A 19,040-nucleotide genomic window follows, 5' to 3' on the forward strand; every position below is an offset into this window, starting at 1 on the left:
AATGCCTATAATTACCTTCTTTATAAACCACACAGCAATAGTAACAAAGGTCCACTACAATTTTTATGAATACAAGTTTACTGAAGATTGCAATAACATTTCAATTCTTATAACTTCTGAAGATTATTTTACAGACTAAAACAAACAAATGATCTTTAAAACTACATCTGATACTGGTCACACAAGTATGTCCCCTTTGAAAATTCATGGAGCCAAATACAGTTAACTTGTACACTTCTCCGTGCATATGTTATGTTTCAATTTAAAGTTTACTAATTAAAAAGAAGCTATACTGTGTCCTCTCCTTCCTCAGGACATTTTTTTAGATACATATTTTTTTAGGTAATACAAGAACACAAAATTGCATTATCTCCTTCAAAATCTTACCCAAAAAATGTGTAAGCTCTTTTAGAATGTTAGTTTTTCTTTTGGGCTTAGTATGCTCAAGTCTTCTGATAGAAAAAAATGCACCCTGTCCTATTTTAACTACCCACTCACATTTAATTCTTCCCATTTCTCTCTACTAATACCTTTCCAAATAAGCAAAGATCACCATTCATTACTAAACACCTTCACTGTTGCTCTATCACTATAACTGGTGTGCTTCTTTTTGAAGGCAGTCTTCCCATTTAGCAAAGGGCATATTCAGCACTTGCTGCCTGCTGATTTGTGGGGTGTATCAATAATGTAGTTAATAAAGAGAGGTTTTGTGGATAACCACCCTGTGTTATAGATTATCTAAGAACTCCTACCTTTTCTCCAACTTGTCTTAAAAATTCTTTAAAAATTCATGAATTAAGAAAACGTCAGGCATTCTCATTTGTCACTGAAATTACTGACTTTTGAAGTCAGCAATCATTACTATTGTGTTAAATTATTTATTTTCAAGGAAATAAGAGGGGGAATCTCAAAATGACTTTTATATCACTGGCCTAGAGAATATCTTTTGAAGAGCCCCTTAAGAGACGCATTTTATACTGGTCACTAGAAAAAATAAATAAATAAAATGGTGACGAACTGAGGTTTTTATTTTTGTGTTTGTTTTTATGTAAACCGTTTTCTTTAGCCAACTGCCTGAAAAGCTTCAGATTGCTTTATACTTCCAACCAACAGTGACTGGCATTTACTCTTAGTAAGCAGAAGTTGTCACAAACGACAGAAAGTGATTAGCAATCACTTGCTACACGATGTGAGATGGTCTTAAAACCCCATTTACCCCCTACTGAACCAATATCTTAGCTCATTCTAGAGAACACGAACGAGTATTTCTCCAGCAACTAACATACGTGAAAATATGAGCCGTAGCTCTGTAGAATGCAACAAATTTGGTCACAAAGGAAAATGAAAGCAAGCACCCTAATACCAACTCAAGACACTTTAGTTGGAGAAAAACAGCCTGCATCCCATAACATTTTATGATACCAAATGAGATGCAGGCAATGTAATTTCACTTATGTGATTCACTTACAAGCAATGCAAATGCAATCTTGCTGATTACATTGAAAACAAAAGACTGAATCTGCTTATTTATAGAGCAGACCAAGAGTCATGCGAAAATCATGCTACCCACCCCCCCACCCACGAATATGGAACAAAAAGAAAATGATCGGCCTGAAGACCTTTTCATCTCCACAGAAAGAAAAATGATGTTAACGGTGAACCCCGAGTTGACCCAATATGCTTAATAATGTGGCTTCTTGGTGCCCTCAATAGAAAACAAGGTCAACTGCGTGAGTAATCGTTAGCTGAGGTATTCAACCCACATGCAAACAATGTCCAGCGTTTTATTTGTTTTATAGAAGTGTTCAGTAAGTACTTGGCATCTATGTTTAATTTTAAACCTTCATTGGTCTGTGGGTGTGTGTGCCTGTTTATACACACACGTATCTGTATACAGACAATAGGGATGTATAATTTCTACAGTGAAATGAAGCCTGCTACAACAATATAGTCACTAGCTGGACTCCTCACAATGCATATTTTATGAACTTCTCTGCCTAGTGAGTTGATGATTCCAGAACTACTAATTTTAATCATCACCAAAAACTAGAGCTTTTATTAGAAAATTTTCCCATTATGAAGTTCAACAGTTAGAGCTCAGTGTGAAAGTTGCTGCCAAATACCATCGTTGCACCTCCCAGGAAAGCAACAGAGCTGGAAGAATTCTACTTTCTGTGATGCTCAGTTTTTAAAGATCTAACAGGTACTTCTGGCTCACCACCAGCAACTGAACCAATGCCCAGCTGTCAGCCATCGGTACCAACATCCTGGGCATTTGGCTAGAGTCTTATTGAGAGTAAAATCTGTGGCACCCTGAGCAAGGAGGATCATCGCCAGAGCCAACTTGGGCGCAGCTGCGGTTTCAACATAAAGAAGTTTAGTGTGATACCTCACACCTGCCACAGAGAGCATTTCCAAGAGGCAAACTGCATGTGGCTGGAAATGCTCCTTGTGGAGTGACTCGTGGCCATAGGGTTTCTCAATCTTAATGACGAAGACACACTTCAATGGTCTCCCAAGTGATGCCAACACCGATTATGGATAACAGGAGCAATTTTCTGTGCAATAACACCACTGTTCTTTGGTCAGAAACATCATTTCCAAATAGTAGCCTCTGAGAACTTGTCAAAAATGGAGTTACCCTTGATCTTTGATACTCAGCCACAGTCAGGTCTCAAAACAGTACTCAAACTGAACTTTGTAAAATTCATTGCTTTGAAGCATCCAAATTTCCATCTTTGTGTCTCCAAATGGAAAAGACCTAAAAGCATATAGCTTTGCTCATTTCCACACAGCACAAGCAGTAGGCCTTGAAACCATTTAACTTGTTTGGAATGTGACCCATTATCCAAGTCCACCGCACATGGTTACACACTTCTCAGCTCCTGCATCCTAGCAAAAATGCAATTGCTTCCCAAGTGTGTATAGTCCCTGAGTAGGAAATGGCAGTGGTTTCTGGAGCCCTGGGATCCAGAAGTTGCTGCCAAATTTGAGAGGAGTCAAGGGACATGAGAGTGATAAAAACAGGAGGAAACATTATAAAATGAAAGTGAAGTGTGATCCCCCAGGGCAGAAAATAGCTGCTCCCGTTTAATTTATACTGCTTCCCATCATAGGGTGCCTCCTACAGGGAGCCTACCTTGTTTCATGTTTGGGACAAGAGTCAGACCTAAAGATACTCTGACTACCTTGGGGTACCCAAGATATTCCTTTTTATTAAGAAATAAAATCGGGGGATGCCTGGGTGGCTCAGTCAGTTGGGCGTCCAACTTCAGCTCAGGTCTCTACTTAAAGGTTCCTATATTTAAATTCTGGCTTTGGGAGCGCCTGGGTGGCTCAGTCGGTTGAGCGTCCAACTTCAGCTCAGGTCATGATCTCACAGTCTGTGAGTTCGAGCCCCGCGTCGGGCTCTGTGCTGACAGCTCAGAGCCTGGAGCCTGTTTCGGATTCTGTGTCTCCCTCTCTGTCTGCCCACCCCCCCCCCCCCCCCATTCATGCTCTGTCCCTCTCTGTCTCAAAAATAAATAAACATTAAAAAAAATTTTTTAATAAAAAAATTAAAAAATAAATAAAATTGGAAAGCAATTTAAATGACTTAATTGTCAGATGAAAAAGACTTCATTTCAGATATGTTCTTGAGGAAATTCTCCCTCGCTTCTCCTACTCAGTTAAAATTTATTATCTGCCTTGTAAGTTCTTAAGCACTTTCTGCTCAGTAGGGCCACAAAGACTCTACCTGCAAACCAGTTGTGTGTGACCTTGATCAGGTTGCTCAACCTCTCTGAGTCACCAACTGGCCATATGTAAAATTCTCCACACATTATTCCCTCACAGTGAGCACAGCATATACAACAAGTATACAAAAATACAACTAGATACACTATTAATAATAATGCACTCGTGATTACTTCATTAAGTATTATTTAATTCGGGTGCATCTGATTGACTCCCGAAATAGGCAAAACACCCCTAGCAAACAATGGGTAGCTTACAGTTCTACACTGTTCTAACTGCTAGACCCAACAAGACATTTATTCAACAGTAACTATTTATTTATTATAGCAGACCTATGCCATGTACTGGGAATAAAACAATTAGGTGAAACAGCCACTATCCCAACCCACCTTGCTACTTCCAGTAAATACTCATTGATTGACTCATTAAATGAAACATTTTCAGTGACACCCAACTTCCCCCAGACTCCCCACTCTCTTCTTGCTCATTTCCTCCCTACCTGTAGTGGTTTCCAAGGCTTCCATCATGGCAAAAACCTCTTTGCCTTATGCCAGTATTTTAAAGGTTCTCATTTCCAAAAAAAAAAAAAAAAAAAAAGGTGTTCGAGGACTATAGAATCGCAAAAGAGACCTCAGCCACTTAGTGTCAAAATATGAGAGCTACCAGGGCACCTGGGTGGCTCAGTTAGATAACCATTGGATTTTGGGTTTCAGCTCAGGTTGTATTCTCACAGTTCATGAGATTGAGCCCAGAGTCAGACTACATGCTGACAGCATGGAGCCTGCTTGGAATTCTCCTCTCTCTCTGCATCCTCCCCCTCTTGCATGTGTATTCTCCCTCTCTCTCTCTCTCTCTCTGTCTCCCAAAATAAATAAATAAACTTTTAAAAAAATATGAGAGCGACCAACAAACCATCCCTCAGATATTGATGAGTGAATGACAGCAGGTGCCAGGGGCATCTTCAGGGAACTGTAAGGAGGAATGCTGAAGCAATTAAGTTTGGCAATAACTAGCCTGTGGGCCAGTATTGCAATTGCAGGAATGACTCTCTAAAGATGATGGGAAGATTGTAAGTTCAGAGAGAATCTACCAGGAAGACAAAATTACATAAATACATATTGAGGACTGTTCATTAATCTGTCAAAGATGTATTTCATTACTGAGCCCTTGGGCACTGCAGAGGATTCAAGATCAGCCAGTATCAGCCCTGCCCTGACAAAGCTTCTAGTCTGGGAAGAGAAATAATGATATCTTGACCATCTCTTTATACCTGAAAATGTTAATTTCAAAATGGAGGTAATGGGAGTTGTAATGTTTGCAGACTTAAGCCATGTGATACCGTGTAAGGCTGTTCTCTTGATTCTTCTCCCATATGCTTGTCCTGGGACTAGGCTATAAGAAACAAGTGGAAACAAGAGATGTTATAACACTCTCTGACCCTGACAACAGGAAAGTTGCCTCTTTTTTTCTATTTCTTACTCTTTCCCCCAAATCTCATGCTTATTTCCCTGGGTTATATGGACAACAAAGATATACATCATTAAGTTATTTCATATTTTTAATGGCTTCCCCCAATTCACTGCAAGTAGTTGTTCCCTGACTTTGCCTGCCCTCAGCCTCACGTGTACATGTCTACTCAAGCTTATGAACCACGTCTCTGGGTGCACCACACCTCATCCTCCCCAGCTTCCCTGGAAGGTGTTCTCCCTCTGATAATGATGCTGCTAACACCAATACGAGCCAACACGCTGACAGAACCTACTGTGTCCCAGGAAATGTTCTAGGTACTATACGTAATCAACTGAGTTAGCATCCATGACAGCTTATAGTACCTATGAGATGGGTACTTATTTTTCCCCTCATTTACAGATGAGATTAGGTAGGGATTAGGTAGCTTCTCCAGAACCACACAGCCAGTAAAAAGCAGACCAAGACTCAACCCTTGACAGAATTGGTTCTAGAGTCCACACTCTTTCTAAACACTACACTCTATTGCTTCTCTATCTCCTCAGATGGTGAAGCTTAGGAATATATTCCAGACCCTTAGGCATTTATTCTCAATCATTAAAGCCTCGTGTGTTAAACCTGACTACATGTTCTTAATTTATGGAGTATTCACACTATTTTACAAATATACCCAGGAGACCAAAACAGGGGAGAATGGTAGAAGCAAATCCACCCTATTCTATGTGCAGCAAACACATTCATGGCCCCCTAATCTGACTCTGCACGTGAGCACACGAGATACATAAATCTGAGCAGATTGGTTGTTCATATAAACAATTCAAAGCCTTATCATGCCTCTCTGAACTGACTCCAATTCATCAAAAATGTAGGAGCAGGATATATGGTACCCTCCATTAACTAAAAGACACCAATAAATTTCCAAAATGTAGGACTCAGCACCAAAAAAATATCTCCATGTGTGCGTCTGGGTGGAGAAATCCCCACATATATTGCAGAATTCCATGCAGCCGCGTCTCCTCTGTGCAGTCTGGATCATGCATAATGCAACAGCACAACTGCTAACAGCAGGCGCGCACCAGATAATTTACACTTGTTTTTATGGACACGAGGAACTGATCTTTGAAGCTGTCCCTAATGAGATTCCGCTTGGCCCTAACAGCATCCTGAGAGAGTGTTCCGGTTTTCTACTTGGCATCCGGTGCATATTTATAATGCAGAATACAAGCTCATTTAAATTGCACATGTGGATTTTGGTGTCTTCCCTATTTTCAAGAAAGATTTTCATATACTAAGGAGCACTGACTCCTCAATTACTAAACCATACTTTACCTAAACAATGTCACTGCCAGTCACTACAGGTACTTATCAAAGAGGCAGGTCCATCAAAGGGCTTCTATCTACAAGGTGAAAAGCTCCCCCCAATTCTAGTTGAGCTCTCAAAGTCCAGAAACTCCATTAGGTCTTCAGCCAAATGGCATCTCCAAAAAACCTAATTGCACAACACCTTCCTCAGGAGACACAGTCATGGAAACAGTCAGGGAAAAAAACCTGAAGTTGGTCACCTAAGTCAAAAACTTCCTGCCCCAAAGTGCTTGCCACCCAAGCCTCCTTTTCTTATCTCCTCTCTTTTAAGCTCTGCTCCACATAAAATTTTTCCTTAAGCTTGGTACCTTATGCAGGGCTTTTTGAATCACTTGGTTTCCAAGAGGTTTATAGTTTAGTCACCCATGATCAGAGCTCCACTATATTCTTAGAGTTTCTCTTGTTTTCCCTTCCACCAAATTTTCAAAAAGGTTTTCAACTGCTATGTAACACCAATGGTGAGAGGATGGTGTTATCTGTACTTAAACCAAAACACAGATTTCTGTCAAAATAGTTAGTCTAGAAGAGCTTATTAATAATTAAGTTTATCACATCAAAAAAAAAAAGTTGCTACAAAACATCCGAGTACAGAATAAAACTAGTTGGTCTTATGCAAAACGTATGGTTCCCATGATAACAGATGACCTGTTTTCATGGTCCTCATTTCATGTCAACTCCACATATTAGGGGCAGTTGTCAGTCAGACTCCTGATGATCAGACTGAAGTATATCCTAATTAATTTTACGGTTCTATCCAATAACTGTTGACTCCAAATAAGATCAATGAACGAGCACTTGATAAAGGAGTTAAAACAATATACTTTCTGATGCCTCAGGGTTTAGAGAACAATATATGAAACCCAGATCTTTCAGGTCAAGTTGAAAGTGAAACTGATGTTTTTCCTATGTTAGAAATGAGAATTTACTACTGTCCGTGTAAATGTCAGTGGAAGGCAGGACAGATTATATAGCATTAGTGTGGGAGTAACAGAAATACTCACTCTGAGCTTCATCCAGCTCCACCTTGAAAAAAACATGGGAGACTTATAGAAGTTACCCTTTTTAAAGCCAAATATATGGTCAAGTCTAAATAGATGCTCTCAAAATGAACGGATGATGACAAAGGAGCACCAACTTCCCGGAGAAGCACATACTAAAGGAGTACTGAATCCTTGCAAGCTCAACTTTCGCTCATTCATTCAACAGGTATTTGGAGAGTATAGAGAATGTGTCTAGTACTGTGATAGGGGCTCTCAAGAGAAGCAGACAAAAATAAAATAAAACTAAAAAGACAGAGTAGCTGCTTTCATAGCCCACTGGAAGACAGTCATTTTACAAATAATTTAAAAATACATTTATGACAAGTGAGGCCAAGGAAAAGCATTACTTGTAAGTACTCTGAATACAGATCTTTCTCAACATATAATGGGGCTACCTCCCAGTAAACCTATCATAAGTTGGAAAAAGTTAAATACATCTAACCTGTGGAGTATCATAGCTTAGCCTAGCCCACCTTAACTACACTCACAACACTTAAATTAGCCTACAGTTGGGCAAAGTCATCTAACAGAAAGCCTATTTCATAATAAAGTGTTGACTATCTCATGCAATTTACTGAATACTATACTGAAAAACAGTATGGTTGTGTGGGTAAAGGATGTTGTGAGTGTATTATTGGTTGTTGATTTTCATGACTGCATCTTGACTGGGAGCTGTGGCTGCCACGGCCCAGCATTGCCAGAGAGGATCGAATCATGTATTGCTAGCCCAGGAAAAGATCCAAATTCAAATACAGTTTCTAATGAGTATCGCTTTTGCACCATGGTAAAGTCGAAAAATCCCACGTTGACCTGCTGGAAGTCAGGGACTATATAAAGGCTCACGTAATCCAGAGAGAGGGCAAGGGCTCCCCTAAAGGAGTGAGGAAGGAGGAGGAAAGAAAGAGCATTTAGGGAGGAGGTTCTGTTGACATCATTCTGAACCTCCAAGTGCAAGGCAGTGGACCAGCCTGCTGTTCTCCCCGACACCTCTCAGTACCTCTCACTTGGAAAACATAAAAAATAAAAAATCCAAGAGGTGTGCCTAGAAAGCTGGCTTTACAAAGTGTCTCCCCTTCAATGTCAACACCGAAAACAGACAGGATCGAAGACCTTGGGAAAAATCGGTGGACAGATCACCAAAGTTGGCACTAACTGCTGCCAAATGTCTGGCTGGCACCAGTATACAGACTAAATTGGCCATAAAAACCTCACTGTAGTCCTTGCTCCTCTCAAAGGAAATCATTTCGTGATTCACAATGAGGCTTACCCAGAGGCCAGTCTTAGGGGGAGGCCTTGAATTTTGAGCTTAACTCAATTGCACGGTTTAGGGCAAGAGTTTCATGTTTCAGATGTGCAGTCAGGTAATCTGATCCCATCAGACTTTTAATGGCTTCTAAAAAATCCAAAGTGTTAAATCCTTTTCCCAGCCTCCCTCAGCGCAGTCTGAGGGTGTTTTTCCCCCAACCTCCATTCTCTGCACCCTCCCCCGTCTCTTAGTTTTCATACTCAAACTGTTACTAAGTCTGAGACACTAATTTAATACACATTTCTTAATCCTAAAGTCTGATTGTAATCTGTGTGCTAAAAGAGTGCACACATACCTAATGTACTCCCTTTAAAAAGCACTGAGAGGAAATAAAAGGACAATGGAAGTGGAATACGTAGAAACGGTGCTGTATTTCAGAAACAACACTATTACCGTGATTCCTTATAAGCCTGGGGAGAACGTTCTCTGGTTCTGGGAAAACTCAGGGCAGCAGACCCAAGTAAATTCCACAGCTCCAGTAAAGGCACATCTCTTAGACTCACACTGTCTCAGGCAGCATGCAGGGAGCTGAGATAAGAGTTTAGTAAGTCTGTGCCCCTGGCTATCAGTAGGTTCACACAGACTCAATCCCTCCCTCCCAGTGTGGGAATCCCTAGGGAGACAGCACAGGCCCTAAAAACTTGAGAAGCAGGAGGAAACGGAAACAAAAACAAAAAATACAAACTTCTGAACAAGAATAAAACAGACACACCACATTTAACGGCATTGACAAGGGTTATGGTAATAATGGCTCACGTGCCACCATTAAGACTCTGCCGAAGCTCAAGGGTTAATGCTGGGGATGCGGTCATGACGTCATGATGAACAATATTATTGATACTAATAGCTACCACGCATTGAGCATTGAGATGCTGTGCTAAGTGTTTCATGAAGCACTAAGCATCATCTAATATAAACTTCACTATTACCTAGTGAAGCATATATTACTATGATCCCCACGATAAAGCTAAGGCACTAGTGGCAGAGAATACACCCAAGCACATGCAAGGGGCATGGGGGTGGAGAGACAGACTGGAATCTGGACACACTGGGGTTTTTTTTGGGTGGGGGGAGGGCGGCTTTTCAAATGATTTCATTTTTTAAATATTTTTAAATGTGCCTAGATTTCTGCTGAGTAACACTCTCCTCCTGAGTTCTCCCCTCCAAAATACGTGTGTTCCTTCTTCCCTCTCTCATGTTCCTCTGTTTACAGGTTTATTAAGATATTAAGTCCAGCAGTGGCTCCTGCAGCCCGTGGTACAGCACCTCGCAAAACAGCACTGTTTGTTTATAAGGTGACACAACTTCCCGCAGAGTGTGGGGGCATGACTAAAATCCACTAATGGCCAGAAAGCTCATTTTAATTCTACACTTAACAAAATAAACACCTCATAAAGGCAGGTAAGCAGAAGCTACTTTTCACTCTGGACTGCTTTGTCTTAATAACCTCTGAAAGGAAGGAACCGACTGTGGGGAACGGGCTCTCGCACACGCGAAATACAATTATGGCGCAAAGAGACTGTGATAAAAGCAAAGCCCCTCACGTAAAGTTAAATTATTTTTTTTCCTTAAAAGGGGGCTACCTCTCATAACCAGAGATCATTGCTAAATTGCAAAGGTTCTTTCTCTGCAAATTCTGGCTCCGTTAGTGGGATCTACAAGCCTGTCTCAAAAAAACAGGGCATTTGATTTCCCTGAAACCAATTCCCCAAAGGGCTGATTTTCCCCCCTCTTTTGTCCACAGAAAATGAAGTTCCATTCACATGTTGGAGGAAATATTTCAAAACATTCCCTTTTTCCTCAAAGTGCAGAATTTATGGTAACAGATAATTAACAACAAATGACAAACAATCTGAGCAGTAAAGGTCCCAGTTTGGTTGCCAAGATGATGGTATCAAATTCCAAGATAAACAGTGGAGCGTGCCGGCTGCCATTAACGCGGAGGGGTCGAGATGGAGAGATGCAAAACAGACGAGGCATCCACCACCAAGGGGCACAATGTGGAGCAAACAACCTCCCACAGGGTTATTATTCCCCTTCCCAATTCTCAGGAGTGTCACGGGCGTGGGGGTAGGACGGGGCTCACTCCGCTGCACCGAACAGATACCCAGGTCTTTATATTTCACATGGGGAAAACATTAGATGCTTCTTTCAACGGCATGATGGGAAAATGAGGGCTTAAAATCCTATAGGAGTTAACACCTCCTTCCTCGCTTGTTCTTCCCAAACATCTGCCCTCCCCATCTTCTTTTCTCTAAATCTGTGGAGTCAAAATAGGTTTCAATATTACCAGTTGTGCCCACAATGTGAGGGTTAAGAACAAAGTGAAAACAAGTTAACCTGTAAAAGTCAGAATCTGAGCACAACATATGGTAAGTCTCCTAAGATACTAACAGACGGCCAACCTTGGGAAATCGCAATTTCAGATATTCTTAGATTTCTCAAAAGCCAGTTTATAGTTCGTTATTTGTCAAATGGCTTTTTTCTAAAACTATTGAAATACAAACCTAAAGTCTGATTTACCTAAAAGGACCTAACAAATCGTTCCCTCTCAGAGATCAAAACAGGTCAATGTGTCAAAAATTGCCATTCGGATCCTTTCGAGGGCTGGATTCATTCATATGTGGGGTGGGCAGACACACTCCAGAAAGCAAAGGTGCAATTTGTCTTATCTCCCTATTGACTGATGTTTAGGGATGCTGACACTCTCCTGGTATCACAGTCAAGCCCAAGGCCAGGAACATCATAATTGCAAGAAAGAGTTATGATCTAATGAGTATATCTGCTAGTCTGTCTGTCTGTCTCTTTCTCTCTCCCTTCCTCCCTCTCTCTGTCTCCTTCACACCTACTCCCATTTCTCCTCTTCTCCATAAAACACACATCTCCTCATTATATTCCTTGCCCACCCAAGCAGGACCAATATGCAAAAGTTGGTAACATTTTTAAAAATGGAATATGTTAAATATAAGGAACGACCAACGGCAATGGGTATATTTGTGATTTCAAAAAGAAAGTATCTAATACAGTCTGACAGGCTTCTGTAGTTATCTTTGAAGTCCTAAGGCAGAGCAAAATGAAACAAAAAGAGGAGTATGTTCCAAAACTCAGAACTAAAATAGAGCTAGTATACTGTCTATGTCATAGCAAAAGGCTAAATCAGGAAATTAAGGAAACATGCTTAGCTGGTGGAAGACTTAATTTTTTTCTTGATTTCGGTTTCAAGTCTTTGTGCAAAACACATTTTAAACTAAGTGTGCAATATGTAAACGGTTTGAAACTTGGTCTGTGGCCCAAATACCTAAAACCAAATACCACAAGTAAGCCACTTCTCTTAGCCAATCAGTATAAATGCCAAAATAGCCCACCGCAAGATGGGAAAAGATATTTCTCCAATCCAAGAATTATCAAATCTTTGAGCTGGAAGGTTTCAGAGGCTTTCTGCACAAAGACATAAATGGGCTTGGGTAGAGTCTGTGTCACGGCAATCTTTCAAGGAAGCCACTACCAAAAGAGGAACCAAGAATGGTTTAATTCTCACTTGGAATTTTAAAGTTCAATAATATCAAGTACTGAACATTTACCTGTTTGCTTTATTAACGGCACTAGCTTTTCTTTTTCTTTTCTTTTTTCAACTGCTGTCAAGAGCTTTACTACTTAATATAAAACTGCACAAAAATTTAAACCCACTAGAGGGGCTTATATTCTTGATTTGTGGTAAAAGAAGAAAATACGAAAAGCCTGCAAAAATGCATTTTCTTATGTACATTTTACCCTTCTACAGGGACAGAAATTGAAGGAAAAAAAAAACCTTCAAAGCAAAATAGAATAAAAATATGCAGACCCAAATACTGCAAGGGCCAATAAATCCAACAGAGTTTCCTCTTTGCAGAGTTAGTGTTTCTACACAGACAAAGCCTCCAAGTGTACTTCTACATTAAAGAAAAAAAAAAAAAGGCAGACTAACATGGTGGTCTGCAAAAGGGTGGTGGTTTTGTCCATACTGATAGTGAAATAACAGTCCAATCATGCCAGGATGGCTACTGAAACATCTAGTTTGCAGCAGGCAGTGGAAGTCTAAAAGGGAATAAAATATGGAAGAACAGAGCTGAAGAAAAAACTGAAAAGGAAGAAAAACAAGCTGATGAACAGATCTTTGGAGACGCAGCAAGCTTATTTTCCTTTTGAGAAATAATTCAGAATGACCTAGAATTCGCTATACAACACATGGTAGATTCAGTGACATTGGTTTTGCTTCCATATCTTGAAATCTACACAGTCATAAGCTCTAAAATCTCAGAATTAAAATTAAATATGTCTCAAATACAGACTCCCTATTGCATAACTTCCTGGTTAGCCATTTTGTATGCTTGTCTCAAAACATCTCCATGAAGGAAGTTTAAAAAAAAAAAAAATAACAAAACCTGTACTTAGAGCAGGAGACAGATTCAATCCGTAAAGAGAGGTGATCTGGTGGTTTCCCAGTTTCAGGATGTGTCTATCCATTGTGGCCACACTTTCCCTTTGAATCTTTCTTTATCTCTATAAATGGAAGTATTTCAGAATTTAAAAACCAAGTAGATGGGATCGACTTTATTTGTCAAAATTCTTTACCCTCCCCGAAAGTCAAGAAACCAAAAAACAAACAAAAAATACTACCTAGTTATACAACATACAACCAGGTTCTAAGAACAAATCCATATGGACAAAAAAAAAAAAACTATCTAATTTTAGGTTGCCTTTTTAATGCTTGAATGCAAACAAAGAAATCTACAGAACAAGAAAAAAGTCAGCTCTAAAATGAAGTCAAACTGTCACGGACCACAAGACCAGTACCCTCAGGGAGTATATAAGAAAAAGAACTTATTTTTGAAAAGAAATGAGAGAGGAAAAGAAAAATACTCTGTGTTTACATAGGAGTGCAAACGAAAAGGGCCATTCAGCATCTCCACGATGAATTTCAGATTGAAAACATTAACAAAAATTATGGCCATGCTAATGTGCAGGCCAGTGATAAATCTCTAATGAGAACGAGTGGCTTACCATGAGAAAAAGTGTTTAGAATTTTTTTTTTCAAACAGCTAATGCAGCCCAGCTCCAGAGCAAAGGATGAATTTCTACCTTGTTAGTCAAGTACAGTTTCACAGAGCCCCAGACATTCATTCATTCACTGATAATACTCTTCCTCTGGGGTGAGTGTTAGGGGGTCATGTCTCTTCTCCCTCTCCACCATATCCCCATGATGCCTCACTATTATATCCTTTTCCTACAGAATACTACTAATGATGAGGGATTTATGTTCTTAATTCCAAACAGACCTAAAGAAAAGAAACAGAAGAAATCTGAAGCTGCCAGACCAGAGTAGGAGACAATGACGCCAAAGGGCATCAAGTCCTGAAATTAAGAGAAGCCCAATGTACTATATGACCATAGATTTAATTAGTGACCAAGGCAGGACTACCATATAAGTTCCCTGAAGTACTATCAAGTGGTCCACTACTGCAAGCTATTTCTTTACAAAAGTGAACCTGAAAATACTAGACAAACTTCCCTTCAGGTATAGGATGAAAAAGGAGGCGGCATCTTTGACACCTGCCCCCACCTTCCCACACATGTGCAAGTTGAATCATACTGAACAAATAAACAGCCTTTGGTCAATTCCTTGATTATAACATAAAATAAAGCAAGTGCCACCCAAAGAAGGTGGACCCAAAGAAAGTAGAAGATTTACATTTGTGTCAGCCTTTAGTGCAAATCTTGCAGACAAAGCAGAAGGACCTGTAGACACATTACATTTTTATCATTCTTAAAAAAATGTTTTTCTCAAAAAAGCATTACATCGTTGTTATAAAAATGAGTCAAACCACATACAAGCATATAAAATAAAAAGCGAAAGGTCTTTACCCACTACTCCCTCCCCCAATTCATTCCCTAAACAATCACCAGTAACACTTGTATATTTTTTTAACCAAAAGGCACCGCTTCATAATTCCCTCCTATAACTTTGTTTTTGCATCTAAGGATGCCTAACATGGACCTGAAATAAACAGTTACTTCCCACCACAAAACATGGAACTTCAGATCACACAAACAAACAAAATCCTATAAGAATTGAGAATGGAATCACCAAGATACCCTAAAAGCTTCAGGTCATTTTTGACTCACAACATCCAAACAAATACTGACAAGTACTATACAATGCAATATAGCAAAAAAACCACAAGTTGGGCTTGTCAGATTTTATACAACCAAGAATCTTCGGAAAGGAAGATGTTAAAGCGTATCTCATGTTCACCAGTTTGACACAAGACCATACAGACAAGATCATAAATATTATCACAGCATCTAGTTATCCATTGTTATCTTTCAGGCACTATATGTCATATGCTTTATCTCACTTAATATTCACAACTGTCTTAAAGGGTCGTTCGACCCATTTTACAGACGACAAGACTCAGTCATTTGTCCATCATCACTCACCAAACTAGTAACTGGCAGGATCAACACTTGTATATAGATTTCTGATCTCAGACCACATTCTCAGCTATTATGTGAACATTGTCTTCATTCCCTAGCCAAAGCTCTGGCCTTTTGCACTCAATCCTGATTATAGTTAATTCTTGATGCTCCTGTGTTAACCACAACCATAGGTGAGGAGCCTAAGACATTGATGAGGGTACAAGAACCTGAGAACAGGCAAAGAGGAAGAAGGCCACAGTGATTTCACAGAGAATAACTAGGCAACACTCAGTTCACTGGATTCCTTCTCCCCTTAGGACTGTCACTCCCAAGGAGTAACTGGAAGTTAAGTGAGGTAATCCTAGGTTGTGTATAACCTTGACAGGCACCAAGAAGTCAGAACACCTGCCAACCCTGATAGCCAAATATCCCATTCAGAAAAGTTTGCTGGGAATGATTCCTTGAGGAAGATAGGACAAAACTTACCAGTGACTTTCTTATTTATTCACTTATTTTTACTCCACTGATTTTCAAAATGAATTGACACAGCTTAGAACAAAAAAATGCAGACTCAGTAAAACAATCAGTAAAAACAGCTAAACAAATAATGAGTGTTAACTATGTACTAAGAACTCCTCTAGGAATTTCACAAGTAATAACTGCTTTAACCTTCACAGCAACCTTTTGAGATAGGCACTATTTTTATCATCCACATTTCACAAATGGAAAAAGAAAACACAGAGAACTTAATACATTTGCCCACAGTTGGTTACACAGCTAGTAAGTGGTGCAAACCAGGTTTTAAATCTAACAATCATATTCCACTAGAGATGTCAAACACCATACTACGCTGCCTCCCAAAAACAAGTGTAAAAGAACATGAGCAGAGTGATATTCCAGGGGTGTTGACAACCGAAGACAAAGACACGCAAAGTGACTAAAACTGAAAATAAAATATGATGTGAGCTTCCTAGCAACCAAGCCTTAAAGACAAAGGTGAAGAATTAACCTCAGTAGGGTGACCAACCCTCCTGGTTAGCACAGCACTGAGGGGTCTCCCAGAATACAAGACTTTCAGTGCAAAAGCTGAGATGGCTGAATACCCTCCTAAAAAAGTTTTATAATATCTTATTGGGCCTCAGATAATTAAAAATATACAAAATTCTTATGATGCTTTCAAACCTACATTGGTTCCTTCAGCACCTCCTCCCACCAACATTAAAAATACTAAATACTGAATGATTTTCTCAACATTCTGCCTGGGATGTTGAGGAATTGTAGGGATGTGTGGGATTGAAGAAAATAATGGAGGGATTGTAGAAAAATGAAGTTCTGTTAATTGTTGGTTTTCAATCATCACATCTAATACTACATTCAAGAATCTGAGTAAGAGGGGCACACAAATTCTTGGCTAAATTCTGCCCTGTCAACTCTAGCTGTACTTTAATATTCTTTCCCAAGGTCACATAGGATTGCTTTCTTTAAAAAAACCTTCCTTGAGATATTACCATTTGCAAAAAGCACAGACGGACCTAGAGGTATTACGCTAAGTATACTAAGTCAGACAGAGAAAGACAAATACCATACGATTTCATATATACATATATATATGTGTATATATATATATATATGTATATATTATATATGGGGGGGTAGGGAGGGACTCTAAAAAGCAAAACAAAATCATAAACAGACCCAGAAATATAAAGAATAAACTGATGGTTGCCAGAAGGGAGAGGGGTGGGGGATGGGCAAAACGGGTGCAGGTGAGTGGGAGATCCAGGCTTCCAGTTATGGAATGAATAAGTCATGGGGATGAAAGTAGAGCACAGGAAATATAGTCAATGGTGTTGTAATAGTATTGTACAGTAACAGATGGTAGCTACACTTGTGGTGAGCATAGCATAAGGTATAGAGTTGTCAAATCAGTATGTTGTACACCTGAAACGAATGTAACATTGCGTGTCAACTATACTTCAATTAAAAAAAAAAATCTTCCCTATGTCACAGGCAGAGATGCAGGCCAGTGGTTCTTAGAAAGCTTGGTGACAGCCTCGTCAGAACTCACAGGAGAAACCAAATCAAGACCAGGTAGTAAATCTCCTCAAGTCACTTGAAACAATAGCTTTGAAATCAGTGATGATCTTGATGGAGATGGGAAACAAGTCTTATGTATCCCCCCTATAGCAACCCCTTGCAAATAAATGTTGTGTTAACAGCAATCTTAATCTCAGTATGTCAGAGCTAAAAAGATCCATAGCTATCATTTAGTGCAAATGTGTACAGATGAGTAAACTGAGGCATGGAGAAGAAAACTAAATTGCCAAGGGTGGGTCACAAAATTGACGTCAGACTACCTGAATTAAATGGGAAGTGAGAGATTCCTTAATTAAGGCCAAAAAAAAAAAAACCCATAGTTTGTGTGAAAGAAAACAACAGATCATTTAAGGGACCAGAATTGGAATTCCAGTTCAGGTGATCCATTACAGGTCTTCATGGACCTCAGTTGCAAATGAAAAAGGAAAGGAAACATTTTAAGGATCCCGTGCAAAATAATCAACAACTATTCAAGTGGAAAAGACAAAGTATCTTTGGGGAAAAGGAACAAGCCTCTGCCATGACATGTTGAAAATTTCAGAAAAAATGAAGGAATTTTAGACTAAGTATTTTATGGATATTTTCCAGACAATATAAGTTTCTATTTAGAATAAGCCCACTTTTTTAATATAAAAGAAATGTAACACGATCACATGTACCCGAGAGACCTGCATGCCTAGACTGTGCTAGGGCACCAAGCAAGGAAAAGTCAAGCCAAGGAAAAAGTGAGCCAGCAGCTTCACGTACACTCACACCTTCGTACAAACACTCAAAATGTTAAGAAAGAACAGAAAAATTCCAATGAAAAGCTCCAAATCTTAGTCACAATATCTCATCTCAATGCATAGTCAAATCAATGGATCGCTCAATCAACCCATCAATCAGTGTTTCTGAACAACTGTTACACGCTCTCAATCATTGCTTTTAGGAAACGAATAAGGGAGACAGAGATAACGATGCAGGTGATATGGGCTGAAATAATGACCAGGGGTGTTGTGTTGGGAAGTGGGGGCACAGTCAGTATGGACTAGGAGACATAAAAGAGGTTTTACAGATGCAGAGAGGCCTGAACTGGCTCGAGGTATTTGATGAGCAGAACATAAATGTGAGTGTCTCAGCCATGAGAAGCGATGAAAGCAATGGCACCAAGAAGGAGAGGCCCAAGGTGTGCTCAGGTGACCGTGAAGCAACTTATATGGCTGGAACAAAGGGTTCAGGTGGGATGCCCTCAGCAGGTGATAAAGGTGAAAAGGCAAGTGTCCTCTATTCCAAGGTGGGATGTCCAGTAAAAGGGCTACACAGCTATCCAGGCTACAACTACAAAACCCATTTCGCAAGTGAAAAAAAGTTTCAAAAAAGGTATAATTTGATCCTTGGAATTTCTCATGGCTAGATCTAAGCAGATTAGTTCTAAGGTTACATGCTTTTTTAATATCTCTGTTCATTCACAGTTCACCAGCAGAATCTTATGGTCATGGATGAGTAAAGACTTAAGGTGATATTCCCTATCAGGCATCTTCCAAGGAATTAGAGGCAAAACATACTTTCTTTTGCCTGAAAGGAACAGAATCCACAAA

General features: G+C 39.7%; 1 protein-coding gene across 5 annotated transcripts in view; it reads right to left on the bottom strand.

The window, feature by feature from the left end:
• MPPED2 (metallophosphoesterase domain containing 2) overlaps positions 1 to 19,040 on the bottom strand; it is a 176,007-nt gene that overhangs the window by 148,534 nt on the left and 8,433 nt on the right. The window lies entirely within an intron of this gene.

This window comes from Prionailurus viverrinus, chromosome D1 (assembly GCF_022837055.1).
Source record: "Prionailurus viverrinus isolate Anna chromosome D1, UM_Priviv_1.0, whole genome shotgun sequence".
NCBI classification, from domain to species: domain Eukaryota; kingdom Metazoa; phylum Chordata; class Mammalia; order Carnivora; family Felidae; genus Prionailurus; species Prionailurus viverrinus.